General features: G+C 39.1%; 1 protein-coding gene across 1 annotated transcript in view; it reads left to right on the plus strand.

Annotated features, from left to right (window-relative positions):
• LOC128740994 (uncharacterized) overlaps positions 1 to 16422 on the plus strand; it is a 157076-nt gene that overhangs the window by 20045 nt on the left and 120609 nt on the right. The window lies entirely within an intron of this gene.

Genomic DNA, 16422 nt, shown 5'->3' on the forward strand with positions numbered 1-16422 from the left:
GAGGATTTGGTATTGTAGTTGTTCGGTCCATGTGTGATATTTCGTCCGGAAGAACAGCCTTCTTCTGACCGGGCTAGTGCTAACGAACGTATGCGGTAGCAAGAGGAAAACCGTATTCATTTTGTAACACGTCTTCAGTCGCCATCGTGACTTCATCATTTGGGTTCGCTCACAAAGTGTGGATTGAAGCATCTCGGAAAACATCTTCGGGGGATGCCCGAATTCTGGAAGGTTTTGTCATCAACGCGGCCGACATCGGTCGGTTTCTTTATACCTGCAACCATCACGGAAATCTCGTTTCGGTCGAGTAAGAAGCTATTTTAACCACGTGTCACCGGTGGCAGAGGAGGTGCTGGTGGCCGACGAGTTACGCCATCGTCGAGTCACACGTGTTCGTCGGAAGGGACGAACGTTTCGGAGGGGAGGTCTGGTTGAGCCTGGCCCCCGCTCATCGACGCCAGAACCGATGAGTCCCTACTTCGTTCACGAGCGCCGTGGATAGAGCGACCGTCAGGACCCTAGAAGCTCTATCCACATTATCGTTCCAGCTAATATACGTCACACTCTCTCCCCCTCTACGTCTGCATGTTCCTGTCATCAGGGCCCCAACAGTTCCAGTCGGCCGCACCGTTCAAATGAAGCATGATTGCATATCAATATAAGTATTAAAATGATTTGCTTTGTATAACTTTTTCGTTACTGAGCCCTATGTCTGTCTTGCATGTGTATTTGGTGTTTTGTCTGCTTGATAGTCCGAGGAAAGTTTCTGGGAAGTGAGTCTCCTCCAGTACATTGCTGGGTAGCCGACCCTGTAGCCAAGAGTCCGACCGAGCTAGTCGTCAGTTACACAGCACATGGTTCGTAGGGAATTACCAGGCAGGCTTCATGGGGGCTCGGGCAACTACGGACCATATTTTTACCATTCGACAGATCTTACAGAAATATCGGGAGTACAACGTACCCATGAACCACATCTTTATTGTTTTTAATGCAGCATATGATACAGTCCCTCTCAGTTGGCCTCGAGGTAAGACGCTGGTCTAACAAGCCAGTCGTCGTATGTTCGAATCTCGGCTGGGAGAGACTGTTAGAGTTAATAGGATCGTAGCACTGACCCCGCACTGTCTTGTATTCTAACAGCTGGTTGCGAAGTCTGTCGTATAAAAAGCAGGTCAAATTTCGATAACGGAATTAGCACCCAGGCTTTGCTTTTATATGATACAGTTGATTGAGACCACCTATATGGCAGATAATGCAAGAACACGGTTTTCCGCATAAACTGTCGGGACTGATCAGAATTACATTGGATCGAGTTTGTGTTTCGTGCGCATCTCGGAGACACTCACGAAGGGACGCAGCGAGTGTTGAGACAAGGTGACGGCTTATCCTGCATGCTGTTCAACATCGCTCTTGACGGGGTGATCCGACGAGTGGTATCGAAATGAGAGGCACAATTTTTACCAATTCCCATCGTACATCTAACGAAAATCGGTAGGCTACGGTGGTCCAGACACGTCGTAAGGCGGACGACAATGCGATGAAAATATTACTCTTCGACAACCCTACCGGCACCAGGAACAAGGAGGCTGCACGTGCAGGATTGCGCCGATCAAGTCGAAAATGATTTGACCAAGCTCGTGTTTTGACGTAGGACTACGTCTTACGGCAAGTTTTGAGATAGGGTGTCATTCCAAAAAATCGAAAAATGCGAGCGTCACGAAAAATGAAAGGTTTTGAGCGCTAATAGCTCAGCTGTTTTCCGATAGATTTTCAATATTCTTACACCAATCACCAATGGCAATTTAATATCTGTGCTTGGGAAGTAAGCCAAAACAAGTAACAAAGCTCCCTCATTTCAACAAGATTTCTTAACACCGCGGTTAAACCTAGACCATTTTGATGTCCTTGCTTGGGAAGTACGCTAGAAAGAGTGACAAAGCCCCCTTGTGCCAACAGATTTCTTACGAACGCGATTAAACCTAGTCCAATTTGATGTCTGTGTTAGGGAAGTGTGCCAGAAAAATGACACAAGCTCATTGTCCTAACAGATCGCAAAATCTTTACTGCGAGACGATTAAACCTCCGCGAATTTGATATCTGTGTTGGAAAAATGTGCTACAGCAGTAGTGTTCGGTTATAATACGACTCTGTATGAATACGCATGCTTGCCGTTTCATTAGAAGTGTAGTGAAAAGATGTGCTGTTGATAAAATAGGATATAATTGGTAAAATCCCTTCAACGTGGGGAACCATGGATAATAAAAACAATCTTTAATTTCAGTAAGGTAGCAGGAAAGCAATAGTTTGTGTTCTTGATTTTGTTAAATTGTTTTCAAATGCACAATCTTTTGAGAATGAACATATGCAATGTTACTACTTTGATAAATGTTACATACGACGCATGTAGCATGTATATATGTTGCATATAGCATGTATACATGAAGAATCGAATGATTACAAGAATGAATACATGCTACTATCACTACAAAGAGACCTACGTAGTCCGGCGTCACCTATAAATGCGGTCGTGTCTTGTACACAACCCCTCTGATTTTTAGTCTTTGACCATGAAATGCGGTCAGGCATTAATATTAATATTTTGTGAAACGATGATTCTTTAATTGATGGAGTGGATTGGAAAGGAGGGGGGGTAATAGGTAGCCTATTACCCCCCCTCCCTTTCCTTTCCACTCTTTCCGCTTCATTTCCAAATAATTTTCATTACTTTCCCCTACCGTCCCTCTATCAATTGTAGAACCATCTCTCAAAAAATATTAACGAAAATGTTTTGCAACTTCTGAGACGACTGAGAAATTGGCGACGAGTGACCCAGGATGGAGTTGAATGGAGACGACTGCTTGAAATAGCACGAGCCATTCCGGCTCTATGCTGCTGACGACAACGACGACGATAGCGCTTATATAAGTTTTATATAAAGTGAAATTTTTATCAAGGCACTCCCCAGGCCCCTTCCAGAGAAATTTCCTAGCTACGCCAATGTCCATTATGTCTATCGTCAATGGTGTTTTCTCGTTACTCAATATTGAAAACAATTAGTGGGGTCTGTGTCTCAGAACACTAACGTAGGCCTTTGGCGGGGAGGGGGGGGCACTAGGAGAGATTTAGCCCCCCCTAGAAAATGGATCTGTCCGATGAAATAAAATGGTTGAAAAAATGCCGGGGGCTTTAGGCTTTAGAAATGAGCGCTAGTTTTGCCAATGACGCAAGCTTGGCGAAGGACTACGAATAACGATACCTCTTTACCGGCCTCTTTATAGATTACGTATAAAAAATGTCAAATTTAAACATATAACAATCTATGAATTCCATTTTAAATTTGGAACACATTTCGCCCTGCATTCGTGGTTCAAGACAGTCCAATTTGTGGTTTTACAATTATTACCTAATTTCGATAGATTTAACGCAAGCTCTGTTTGGATATATTGTTCGTCACGTTTTAAATCAAACACCCAGCGGCCTTCCGGACTTCAAGCAAGCCAAGCAAATTTTAAAGGGAAGTACCATATGCTGTCGGGCTGGTACCAAATGGCCGAAATACAAATGACCGAAATTCAAATGGCCGAAATCCAACAGCAGTCACAGAAAGCTGAATCACGAAAGGCCGAATTTTCAAAATTAATAAAAAAAAATCAATAAGTTTAATCTAACAAAAAACAAAATAAGCAACACAACTAGGCGCAAATGATTTACGTTCAACATAAGGTGCGAGACCTATTTACCGGGTCAGGAGCAAATGTTTTCTAGATGATTCAGGGCGAGACGGCCGCAGGCCGCGAGTGCGCGGCAGTGACCCGCCGTCGAAAACCACTTCTATTTAGGTGCATGCATTTTCCTAGGTTTACTGACTAGTAAGGATTATCCCTTAGTTAAGTCCGACCGAGCGGTAGCGAGTAAGGACCGCATGTTCCCAACGTTTGTGCAGGTTGAAGACCGTGAATATTTTCTTCCGAATATGACGTTCGGCCATTCGTGTTTAAGCCTTTTGTGATTCAGCCATTCGTGAGTCGCCCATTAGATACATTATGCCATTTGTTATTTCGGCTATTTGTGTTTCGGCCATTCGTAGGTAATCCATGCTGTCAACAAAAAAAACAGATTTTCATCAAGAAATCCCCGAAGCAACCTCGAAAACTCAATTGAATTATTGTGTTTAAACACATTATATTTTGCAACCAGTACGACATAGATAGTTACCGTGAACGTAGCATATTCTGCGCCGTTAAGACATTTTTATGATTCTTCCGCTATTCTAAGTAGTTTAGATTTAAATTAACAACGTGGATAGCAGCAACGTGTAGTGCTACGGTCTATAATATCTGGTAAAAAATATGGGAATTATAAGTCGACCAACAATTGAGTATATTTTTCGTTTTGTAAACTTAAATCCACGGTGCCTAATTCTGCGCACTTTCTTGCCCATGTTCTTAATTCTGCGCATGTTTGCTCCTAATTCTGCGCACCCAAAAAATGAAAATAAATACTCCTGCCATGCTGTTTATGTCTTTATACGCTGAAAACACACCAAAAAATCCGGCATTAGCCATTACCATAATTAAATCCATGATCCGGTCTTCTTGTACTGTCTGGGTGGCAAAGCAATATTGTTATCATTTTGATTGCCTCATTTTAATTATTTTATTCTTGATAACATGAAGGGCGAATTGATTCGGGTTTTCTGCATACTGAACATTACACTTTAGACTATGTAATACTAAAAATTATGTTTTCATATAGAAACCACTTCCCCACTCTCTGACAGCCCCATGAGGTTGGACATTAAAAAAAAATAGAAGACATGGTTTCATGAATTGGCGCTCGTAGGTTCGGACGCCAAGACACAGCACAGGATTTCAATCAATGCAAGTTAAAGATTCTACTTGAATTTTCATGCCTCTATACCTCTTTCGCGATTTCTTCGTAGGATACATTACTGCGCCGAATTTGGAACGTGAATATTAAATCTGTGCCTAAATCTGCGCATTATTGCATCGCATTTTTCTAAGGAAAGCAATGCATGCAATCACTCTTTTTGTCTAAAACATGACTAAAACTAATTATTCTTTCTAATTATGCTGGGTAATTTGATCATTGCAAAGAATTTCGATCATAAATTTGTTAATTTTCTAAAAGCGTTGGTGCTAACGATGATGTTTTCTGCCATATAAAATACTTTCAGATTCATGTTAAATTATTTCGCTCTCAAATATTATGGCCCGTTTGTAAATAATGGCGTAATATTCAACAGACATTTATAACAAAATAACGCAATGATCATAGGTATGCACAATGTTAAAAAATTCTTATATAAAGAAAAATGCGCAGAATTCGGAGCTGCGCAGAATTAGGAGCGGTCACGGTACTATGTTTAATAAAGTTGTTCATTTTAGTGCGTTCTACAACTTTTCAGAAGAAAAAGAATTATTTGAACGTATATAAAAACAAAAGTTGGTACCACTCGTAGTGTTAAAAGATACGCTATATTGTATTAATAAACTTCTCCAAAGACACCGCCCTTGAAAAATTACGCATTTGTACGCTATAAAAAACAATTTTGATTTTGGTGGTTTTGTTCTACTCATTAAGGTTTTATAACACACTAAAATAAGTCAATTCGCTGAATACAGTATCAGGTATCAGCATCTTTGGCTCGAGCAGCACGTTCCTCACAATTATGTGGAAGATTTGTGCCTCTGACTGACAATTCGCTGAATACAGTAACTCTCTATCTCTTGTTATTTGCCAGCTATAAAGATATGTATCAAAAAATAACACACTTTTTGATAAATTTTTTTTGCGAAGTCGATTGTAAAAACTACCGTTATAAAAAGATAATTAAATGCTAATTAAATTGTGTTGTATTTCACAGTTAATTCGTTCAAGGGAAATTTCCGGAGGCTTGGAAACATTATCTTATTTTTCCGGACTTTGAGAGTGGCGATCGCCGAAGCGTAAGACATTACCATAGCATTACTAGTTTGAACACCAGCCTTCAAATTATTCGAAATAATTGTGAGTGCCACATTAGCTCAACGCACTAGACACTATATTTCGTCAGACCAACATAGGTTCGTTGCATGCCGTTCCGTGACAACGAATCTCCAAGACTTCACCTCAAATTGTATCACTGGGTTGGAACGTAAGATACAAGTTGATGTGATATATATCGATTTAAAAGCCGCATTTGACCGCATACTGCTTGACAAATTATTACGTCTAGGCGCTTCGCTCCAGTTTGTCACATGGCTATGCTCGTATTTGTTCTATAGGGTTCTGCACGTGAAACTCGGGTCAAAACTAGCGTCTCCATTCAGAAATAAATCTGGTGTACTCCAAGGCAGTAACGTAAGACCACTTTTATTTATTTTATTCTTCAACCATGCTGCCTCTGAGGATTGTCGTCATCACAGCTTCAAGACACATTTGTGAATAAGTGCAAATTGAACTGTCTGACGATTAGTATTACCAAATGCGAGGTAATTACATTCCATCGGATCAAATCGCCTATTTGACTACAAATTCCAGGATCAGATTTTGAAAAGGGTTATGTAAATAAACTGGGTGTCATTCTTCACCCGAAACGAGCATTTGATCGACGCAACACGTTAGTTAGGATAAATTGCCAAAATAGGACATGATTTCAATGGCCTGCACTGTCTCAAAGCACTCTACTTTGCACTTATTCGTTCGCTTCCCGAGAATGCATGTCTAATCTGGACTCCGCGCCAGCCCTACTGGAATCTCCGGATCGAACCATCAAGCGGTAGTTGGTTCGTCTCAAAAACCAAGCTCATAACTTTCCTTAAGAAATTATCTTATATCAAAAAAAATCTGTCTCCACTTATTGATTGAGACTTAAATGAAAACCAAGAGATACCAGTATTGACTTAATAAATAAGGCTGTGCTAGCAATTAACATTTTCGTGCAACATAAAATATTTCATTGCAACAAAATGTCGTGCTTTAAGATACTAACATGATCTTCACGTGATACCAATACTCATGAAACCAATGATGCAAAAAAAAAACGCTTACGCGAAGAAAGTGGAGGGCGAAAATGTTATGATAATAGTAACTAAGGTAAAAACCTTTTTGTTTTGTTTTCGTTATCTACAAAGTTCAGCGAGCCCGGCTAGGGTAAAACGCATGATTTTGGACCGGAAATCAAAACAATGCGTACGACCAGTTTTAATTTTATTTTTGCATTCCGCAAACAAATTTGTTTTTCAAAATAAATATTTTTTTGTACGGAACAACCACTGATACATAGGTTAAAGTTATCATCGTGCACCTTACCTGCGAGTAAAACGCGTACGTTTACTGTATCTCCGTACCACATTTTTCGCCTTTTTCTACCGCTTTGCACGGCTTTTTGCTCCACAGCGGCGTTCCACCGTCAGGCCGAACGCGCAAAGCTCGGCCCGCCAGCGAACAGCTGTACCACCTGGTTGTACCACCACCCCGAAACTAACCTACCATAATGGCACAACGTGCTTTAGTACTTTGGTTATGCTCGCGCGGTAAAGATGTATCCAGTGGCGGATTTCGGATCCACGCTTCGAAAGTACCCGGAACGGCGTGTTGACCAACGGTTCCCCTAGCGTTTGGAGAAAATAGATCACGACCTTCAAGCCTGCTGGTTTGGTCGCTAGATGCGGCAGCAAGATGTGAACGCCGCCGTCGTCTTCGCCGTCGTCGTTAGTGAAAGAAGATAAACCTGATCGACGGAAAGTAGCGCAGGTTCAGTTGTGGTGCTATGCTGGTGCAACGTAACGGGCTAGGTTCTCCCGGAGATGCAATTGCAGCGGGCATGCAGCCTACATTCGTTCCAGCTACTCACCCAGCATTTGTGCAATGAACGTAAAACCTGCCTGGTTTGTTTTCGATCGAACTGACAAGAACCTAAATTACGACTGTATGTGGAAAACTCGCTTTCTAGTTAAATGTGCGGGACTTCGATTGCTTGGAAAATCAACCAACTGTGGTTATTCGGTGTTGGGCGGTCTTCCCGTACGCATTCATTGTGCAGTGTGTTCCGCTTCCGTTTGAGAATTCGCGAACCGCATGTTCTCCTAAACCATCTCGCTCGTAGAAGCAAAAACATGAATTTTTAATTAACTGCTTTGATAGAAGAGTGAAGAAGTGTGGTGCGATCGCGAAAAGTTCAGCCAACCAGACGAAAATCACCATAAACAGGCATAAATGAACTGAGTGAAGCAGCAGACGGTATCAGAAGAAAACGGAGTTTATTTACAGTTTTTGTCAGTTTCGTTTCGGAAAATTGAAAGCGGTGCTTGGCGCGGATGAGATCACGCGCAATCCAGAAAAGTTTCGCGCTGAATGAGTTGAATCGTGTGCATAAACAGTGCCACTCGCGAGCCACACTTCCAAGCGTGGTCAAGTGTGGAAAGCCGAACTGATGCGCGCCAGCAGCGGAGGATGCGCGAAAGACAAACAAAACGGTACGAAAGCACTACCCTAAATATTTGTGCGTGTGGATCCATTCATGATTCTGTGGCGCCAGAGGAAAGTGAGCCGAAATTGGTTTTTCGTTTACGGTTTGCTGTTTGTTGTCTTTTTTTTTTTGGTCGGGTTTTTCTTCGGGAACTGGACGACCAAATTAGAAACCGATCCAGTTCACCGGACGGGCTAAGGGGGATAATAAGCCGATTGGTGATGATTGGATTTTTCCGATTTAACAGTGACATACAGACCCAGACAGAGGACAGAAATGGGTTCAATCGAAAATTACGATAATATTTGCGTTTCAGTCCAAATTCAACGTTAATTTAGTACCTGCACAGTTTAAAAATTTATTGCAAGTTACTTAACACATGTCAGTTCTTTTTATCTACTCTGCTAATTAAGGTCAATTAAATTTATTGACGAATGTCACGGTCGAAAAAAATTCTTATGTAACTATGAAAGCAATCGAGAGCCGACAACGAGGCTAGATCGTTTGGGTATGATCTTTAAATAAAAAGTTGTAGGTTAATCGTCTTGACGATTAAATGTTTTGTACCAATAGTGAAGCGGAAAACGCTAACCGAGCCCCACTGTTATCTCCCTAGTTATATGACATAAATTTTAGTATGAGTAGAGGACTTTTTTCATTTATTTCTATTGTTATACAATTTCACATAACATTCACTTTGTGAATGAGTCGTACACTAAATATTCACTTTAAAATAGTTCGTAAAATACATTAATCACTTGCAAAAATATTTCGCAGATATGTATTTTGGCTATTACATACAATCTTTATCAGTGCTTGGTGGAAAATCACTCATAAATATTAGCATTTAATGAGCATGGACATTTTCCATTCTTGGCGGATGGTTTTCATTGGATAAGTGGACACTACCACTGTCACTTTCCTACCAGAAAACAAACAAGCAGTTTTTTACGTAGAACAACGTCTTACCGCAGCCAGTTAATCCAAAATTTGGATTCAGGTCAGTGTCACGAAAGAATGACAGATGTTGAACGCTAATGGCTCTTCCTATTTAGAAAGCATTTTCATGGTTCGCATACCATTCGATTCATAAAAGATTCAGAAATTGTATGACTTTCTTGAAAAGATTGTTCTCTAATCGCTACATAGTGATAACCAACGGGAACTTTCAAGTTAAAATTTTCCCATACATTTTCCGTGTGATAGCCTTACTTTCCAGGCACGGACGACGATTACATTCACCAAGCTTGTGGTTGCTGCAGGTGCTTCAAGACAGACAAGCAGAATAAACTTGCTAATCCTGCCTTCGTGACATGTAAAGACTATTGAAATGACATCAAATGAATAGCAAACCCATTATTGTCATTCATTCGCTGCTCGACTTCCGAGCTGATCACAGTAACTTTCGACTCCAGTCTTAGCTTGGACCTCACCAGTGGTAATCCGACTTAGATATCGTCGTTTGGAAATTTACTGTACAAGCTTCACTTTCGATCGTATTTTTTGCTTGCTACAAAGTAAAGCAAATCCTAGATGCTACATTCCGATTTAGAAACATGATCTTCCGTTTTTATAGGACAGACTTCTCAGCCAGCAGTAAGAGTGCAGGACAATTATAGGGCTAGTGCAATGATTCCATTTACTCTATCAGCAACTCCCAGTCGAGATTCGAATATGCTTCGTCCAGCTTGTTAGACCAGTGTCGTACTTTGAATCCAATTAAAAGACTCAGACTTTTTGCTAAATATAAAACGCTGCAAGCTGGCGACATATGCAGTCATGAACTGGCTAATGTAAATCGATTTTTGTGCCCTGACGGTTACAGCCGCGGAATGAGAGAGCAGTCAAGAGCGAATACGTTCAGATGACAAAGAATAGAATTAAAAGGCACCTGCACGACAGGCTTACTGTTTGGTTATTGTCAGTGCGGACAAACGTCTGAATTTTGGTGAAGACAGATCAAGGGCTCTTACTAATGCCAATAACATATCATTTTGAAGATTTAATTTTTTTCCTTGAATTTTGCTAATAGCTGGGTGCGTGAGGGATATTTCTGTTCTATAATATTCCGATTTTGGCACTGGTAAAAATATTCGTCCTTGGCATCACAAAACCCAAGTAACCATAAGCATTAACCCAAACCCGTATATTGAGAATAAATAAGCATTCCTAGTGCTTAACTGCTGTTGATCAACAATCTTAATATTTATAAAACTTGTATTAACATTGTTAATGCATAAAAGCAGTGTCGAAAATCAATATTAAAGAGCGCATTATTTACGCATATAGGGTACGGGACGGTATTTCCAGTACGTTACTAAATTCGGCATACATTACCTTTTTTTGCTGGGCTTTCCCAAATAAAAACTTTGCCGCTATATAACAATACTGAAACGAATGTAGTACTCATAAGCTTTAATGTGTTATAACTATTTCCATAAAAATGTAAGTAAATTGCTAAATTTTATTCAATAAACATTAAACCACTGCTTTTCCACTGGCACGTAATCAGGCTGAAAAAACCAGCAGCAATTGTTTACGCGTATCCGCTCTTGATGATGGTTTGAAAAACACACAATTATGATCACGTTTACTTATTCTAGCAACTAAACAGCTGTGAATATGATGTCACAAAACAATTCTACTTTTTTTCATCACGGCAGAACACAAAAATTCCCTTCTGATATGAAGATATAATCAATTTACATTCACTAGCAATCTGCAGCATTTTGCTTTTAATTTCAGCATGTGATGCTTTATTTGCACTACTACCAAGATGTGATGCAGTTGCACCTGAAACTCTTCTATCGTGTTGACATAGCTAGTATTTGAGTGACAACCACTTGCTTCTGGTGCTAATGTATATGTACGATTCAATGATACACTGGCGCCAGCAGCAAGTTGTTGTCACTGCAAAACTAGTTATTTTCAATTAGCCGGTATCTAGGCAATACCGACACGTTATCGGTCTCTCTTTTGATCTGTTTTTGAAAAGCATTTAATCCCTGTGCAGGCTATTTCGACCGGTCGAATTCCAAAAACACAGACACCACTATATAAAATGGGCTATATAATTTAGCCGCAGCGTCTTCATCATTTCTCGCGACTATAACTCAAATTCAGTAGCGTTTCATTAAGACCCAAATAGGGTAAGGGATCTAGTTTTCGACCCTGTGCTAGTTTTCGCACCACTGCTGAAACATTCATCAAATAGATTCCTAAGAAAAAGGTAGAGAAAAGCTATTATTTAGGATATTGTCAAGGTTGTTATTTTGCTAGAAATTTTGCAATACCCCACCAAAATTGGCGTCTGTACGTCCAAATAATCAATTTTTTTTAAGCTGGGATTGGAGTTCGAGTGTTTTCTTTTCGTCTAGTGAAAACATACGAAATCAAAATTTCCATAAATTGTGTATATTAGGACACTGAATTCATGCAATATGTTATTATACAAAGATAAGGCAATATTTCTGTCCAATTTTCTTTTGTTACAGTGCATATTTGTTTTTTATTATGTAATTAAAGACGTTTAAAAAAGTACGAAAATTGGAACGCGAACTGTTTGTCATCGAGTTTTCGACCGGTCGAAACAGCCTGCTCTATGCTTTCAAAAACGCTTGTTTCATTTTTCGACCTCGCTCAAAAGCCATGGAACCAGACCCGAAAGTAATTGTATGATTTCAGGCGTTTTCCGGGATTGCATTTCTAACATTTTCCATCTATTCATTCAAAGGAAAAGGGTAATTGAAATAATCTACAAAAAAGATTTACGGTTTAATTTAAAAACAAATAATACCAAAGTGATATTAAAGAAATGTTGCAGTTATTTTCTTGCATTAAATTTATCAATTTAACCAACGCTTGACTTTGAAAATACATTACTTTGTACTTGGGTCGAATATTAGAACACGCAAGGGTCGAAAACTAAAACAAGGGGTCGAAAATTAGCCCAATGGGATATTGAATTGAAACAAGAAAATGAGTGAAAAATCTACATCGCACACTTATTTCCTTTGAAATATTAATTAAATATACATTCTTTTGTACTATTCTATCATATTTTCGTAAAAATTGCGCTATTTGGACGATATATTGCATTTTGTTAGCCTTGCGTTGGTTTCATAGGTCGAATTATAGTGCCCTTACCCTACACGCCGATATTCAGTAAATATTATTCTATCAACTGGTATAAACATCTTGTCTTGAATGAATATAGTTTCAACGTAATTCCTGAATATTGTTTAGGCTACCGCTTAATGGGCTGAAAATACCCTCCCGTACCCTAATGTTACAATATAATGTATATAGAAAAATGCATTAAAACAAGCCGTCAGTGTCGATAGATGGTTTGTACTTGTCTTCTTATGCAGCTTTTCTACGGCGACTACTTCTGCCCTCTTCCACTTAACGAATGCTGTCTTTTCTGTCCTACTGGTTTTGCAGGACAGATAATTATGATATGAGAGCGAGCACAACCAAGATTTAAATACGACTAATTTTAAGTTCAACCCAAGCAAAAACGCATGGACACGAACGAGGTTGCAGGATTTTTAGCATGACACTTCTTACCCATACTTTGAGTACCGCCATCCGGGGTGACATTGTGCCACGGGGGTGAGATTGGGCCAAAAACCAAAAATGTTTATTTGTGAAAATTTATTATATCTATAAAAACTGGTGACCTAAATTCAAACTGATAATGAACATAACATATTTATTCATAACTTAGAGTGGAACACAGATAATATTAGCAAACTATTTAGTCCAAATAGGGCTTCAAAGTTCGCGATCAAAAATACTCGGAAATAACGCTTGTAAAAAATGTCCCCCATAAACCAACCCAAACAAGAAATCGCATCAACTTGCTATTTTGAAGGTATATAATCTAATCATTTACAATGTATTGAAAGGTTATTATGCGTTGGATAAGTTTTGATTACGAAAATAATATTTTTCGAAACTTTGTACTTTTCGAGCTTCATGGGGGTGAGATTGTGCCAAGCCATAATGATCGATCCTATTTGTGGATTTCACATACACAACAAAAATACGTCAGTATACACCAGTACACTCACATTCCTTACTATTGAGCACAATATTTTGACAGATTAGATTGCATCATTTATTTTAGAGCAAACAGCATCATATGTCTGCTGAATAATTTAAACTAATTTTTACTTTTTCTCTGGAAATTTCAGATACTTTGAATAAACACTCTAATATAAGACGAATATATTATACCGTGTATAAACTGCAAGTTTTAATGAGGGGGAGGGGCGTGGGATGTTCTGCGGCTGCGGGTACTCGAACGAAGTAATGGTTACTGTTGTTAAATGATCAAATAGGAATGCCCCCTTGGGATACACCCCTTCATATATCTCCCCTTTGTTAACCCTCGAAACGTTACTGGCTATATAAAGGCTGCCCATTGAGTACGAACTCATTTTTAGTTATTTCAGACCTCCCCGGGTTATTTTCGTTCATACTTTTTGTATGATGCGTTGTTTTTGGCCGATCCCCTGCCCCTAATAGTCCACTTAGTTTATGGACAGCCCCATATGAACTACTTTATACTGATATTTATGTGTATTGTTTATAAACATGCTAATTTTCACTGTTTAGATTTTGAGCCTAACTTTATCTTTTTGGCACAATGTCACCCCCTAGAAGGGGTGAGATTGTGCCAAAGTTCATGCACTTCCAGTAAAATAAGGTTTCATTGTAACTAAACCATCTCTACGGTAGTTGTTAATTGAACAATTTAGTATAATTTGACAGGTGTGAAATCAACTTAGTTCCTAAATTGCGTGTATACTGAGCTAAAGAACAAAAACATATGCTTTTTTGGCACAATCTCGCCCCGGATGACGGTAGATAAAATATTTCGGAAATTACAGTGTGATTCAGCTCAGGAAACCAATAAGCATTACCAATATAATTCAAATGCAAGCCATTAAGCATTTAAGTAATCTTAAATACTACTTTGGCAAAATATACTTTATTGCCAATCCTATAACAGTTCTGACACTGCTTATTTGCAACTGATTATTACGACAAAAAGAATTTGAATAGAATTTTGCATGCTAATTTTCGACAGTTATGCAGCCAAAAAGCTAATAAACATCAACATGTAGTATAAAATGCCAATAAGCGGTTGATTCACTGCTTATGTTTATGCTCATTGGTTACCCAGGAGGTTTTGTGTCAGTAAAACAAAGTTCGAAAATCGTGAAACGTGCTCACGAACATCAACGAATTTAACTATTATCCAAAGCTTATATAGAGTTTATTTCTAATTCCCGTCGTAGTAAGTAAAGCCATTCCAATTTTCATCATTCGTTGGATGGGTTTATTGAATGCTCCAACAGTTCTTGTGCTGATTTGACTAAAACACACTTACCTTCCGATCCGTGAACTTTGAAATCACTGAAAAGCGATTATTAAAGCATATTATTGAAATTACGCAACTGACTTTATTTCTTAAATTCGTCGTACCGTTTTAAAATCCATCCATTAAAATTTTTCATCGTCCGAACTAAAAACCACAACAATCTTTACGAAGCTAACGCGCATGTATTTGTGCAGGACGGCATGACAAATGTTATTCTGCAAAATTTCTGCAGGTCAGACAAGTTTTTCTGGCTGTAGAATAACGACAATGCCTTGCGTGAGTTATTTTCATTTATGAATGACGGAAATTAAAACGATTAGCCGACATTTTTTTTTCGTCGCACGAAAAAACTTAGGAAATTTGGCTGGTAGGACTTCTTTAATGATAAAAAGCATTTAAATAAATCTCAACTCACTTTGATTGATCGCGTATGATAGACAACAAACTAAAATATAAGGGAATAACTAGTTTTGCATTATGTGTCATAAAAATGCTGATATTTTTAATGATTTGTGTTGGATAGGACAGGATTAGGGAATTACGACGAAGCAGCAACATACTCTACGTAAGTTTACAACAGATTAGTTCAATTCAAATCGTTTACGTTTAATCCCTTTTTTTACTTCCAATCTTACTAATATCCAAGCCCAAGCAAAGTAGTCCAATGCACAGTGGGCTAAATCGACCGAAGAAACGAAACCTTTTGTTTGTTCAGTTTGTACACAATTCTTTGAAAACGATTGGAAAATAGGGGTGAATAAGGGAAAATGGGCTCCTTTCGCCATTTTCGCGTGTTGAGCCCATCACCAATCGATTTCTCGAAATTTTTTATATAAGAAAGTCACTTTTTACCCCTTAAAAACAGCGGCAACAAAAAGTTCCGTATTTTCGATCGATTCTGCCCACTGTGCCATGGGTTAAGATCCGGTGATGCTGCAAACCATTCTTCAGAGGATATGAAATCTAGTAAATTCGCCTTAAACCACACCTGAGTGGATTTCGACTGATGGGATGGAGCAGTATCCTATTGCAAGTCTAATTTACTATTGCCATACAATTTTGAAGTGTAGGAAAATAAATGGCTCTTTAAAACAGCCATGTACCATGAAGGGCCATCTTATATATATGAAAATGGATTTGTGTCTGTCTGTCTGTCGGGATGCTCCGTATAGAATCAAAAACTACTGAACCAATCGGCGTGAAAATGTGCATGTAGAGGTGGTTGGGGCCAGGAAAGGTTTTAGTGATGGTTAGAGACCCCTCCCCCCACTAAGAGGGGGGCTCCCATACAAATGAAACACAAATTTCTGCATAACTCGAGAACTAATCAAGCAAACAGAACAAAATTTGGCATGTGGGTGTTTTTGGTGACAAGAATTTATTCTATGGTAAATTGAGACCCCTTCTCTCTTTAGAAGGGGAATTATGACTCCTCTCCCTTTTAAGAGGGGGGGCTTCCATACAAATGAAATACAAATTTCCTCATAACTCGAGAACTAATCAAGCAAATGGAACCAAATTTGACATGTGAAGGTTTTCGAAGGCAAGAATATTTCCT

Source organism: Sabethes cyaneus, chromosome 1, assembly GCF_943734655.1.
Source record: "Sabethes cyaneus chromosome 1, idSabCyanKW18_F2, whole genome shotgun sequence".
NCBI lineage: Eukaryota > Metazoa > Arthropoda > Insecta > Diptera > Culicidae > Sabethes > Sabethes cyaneus.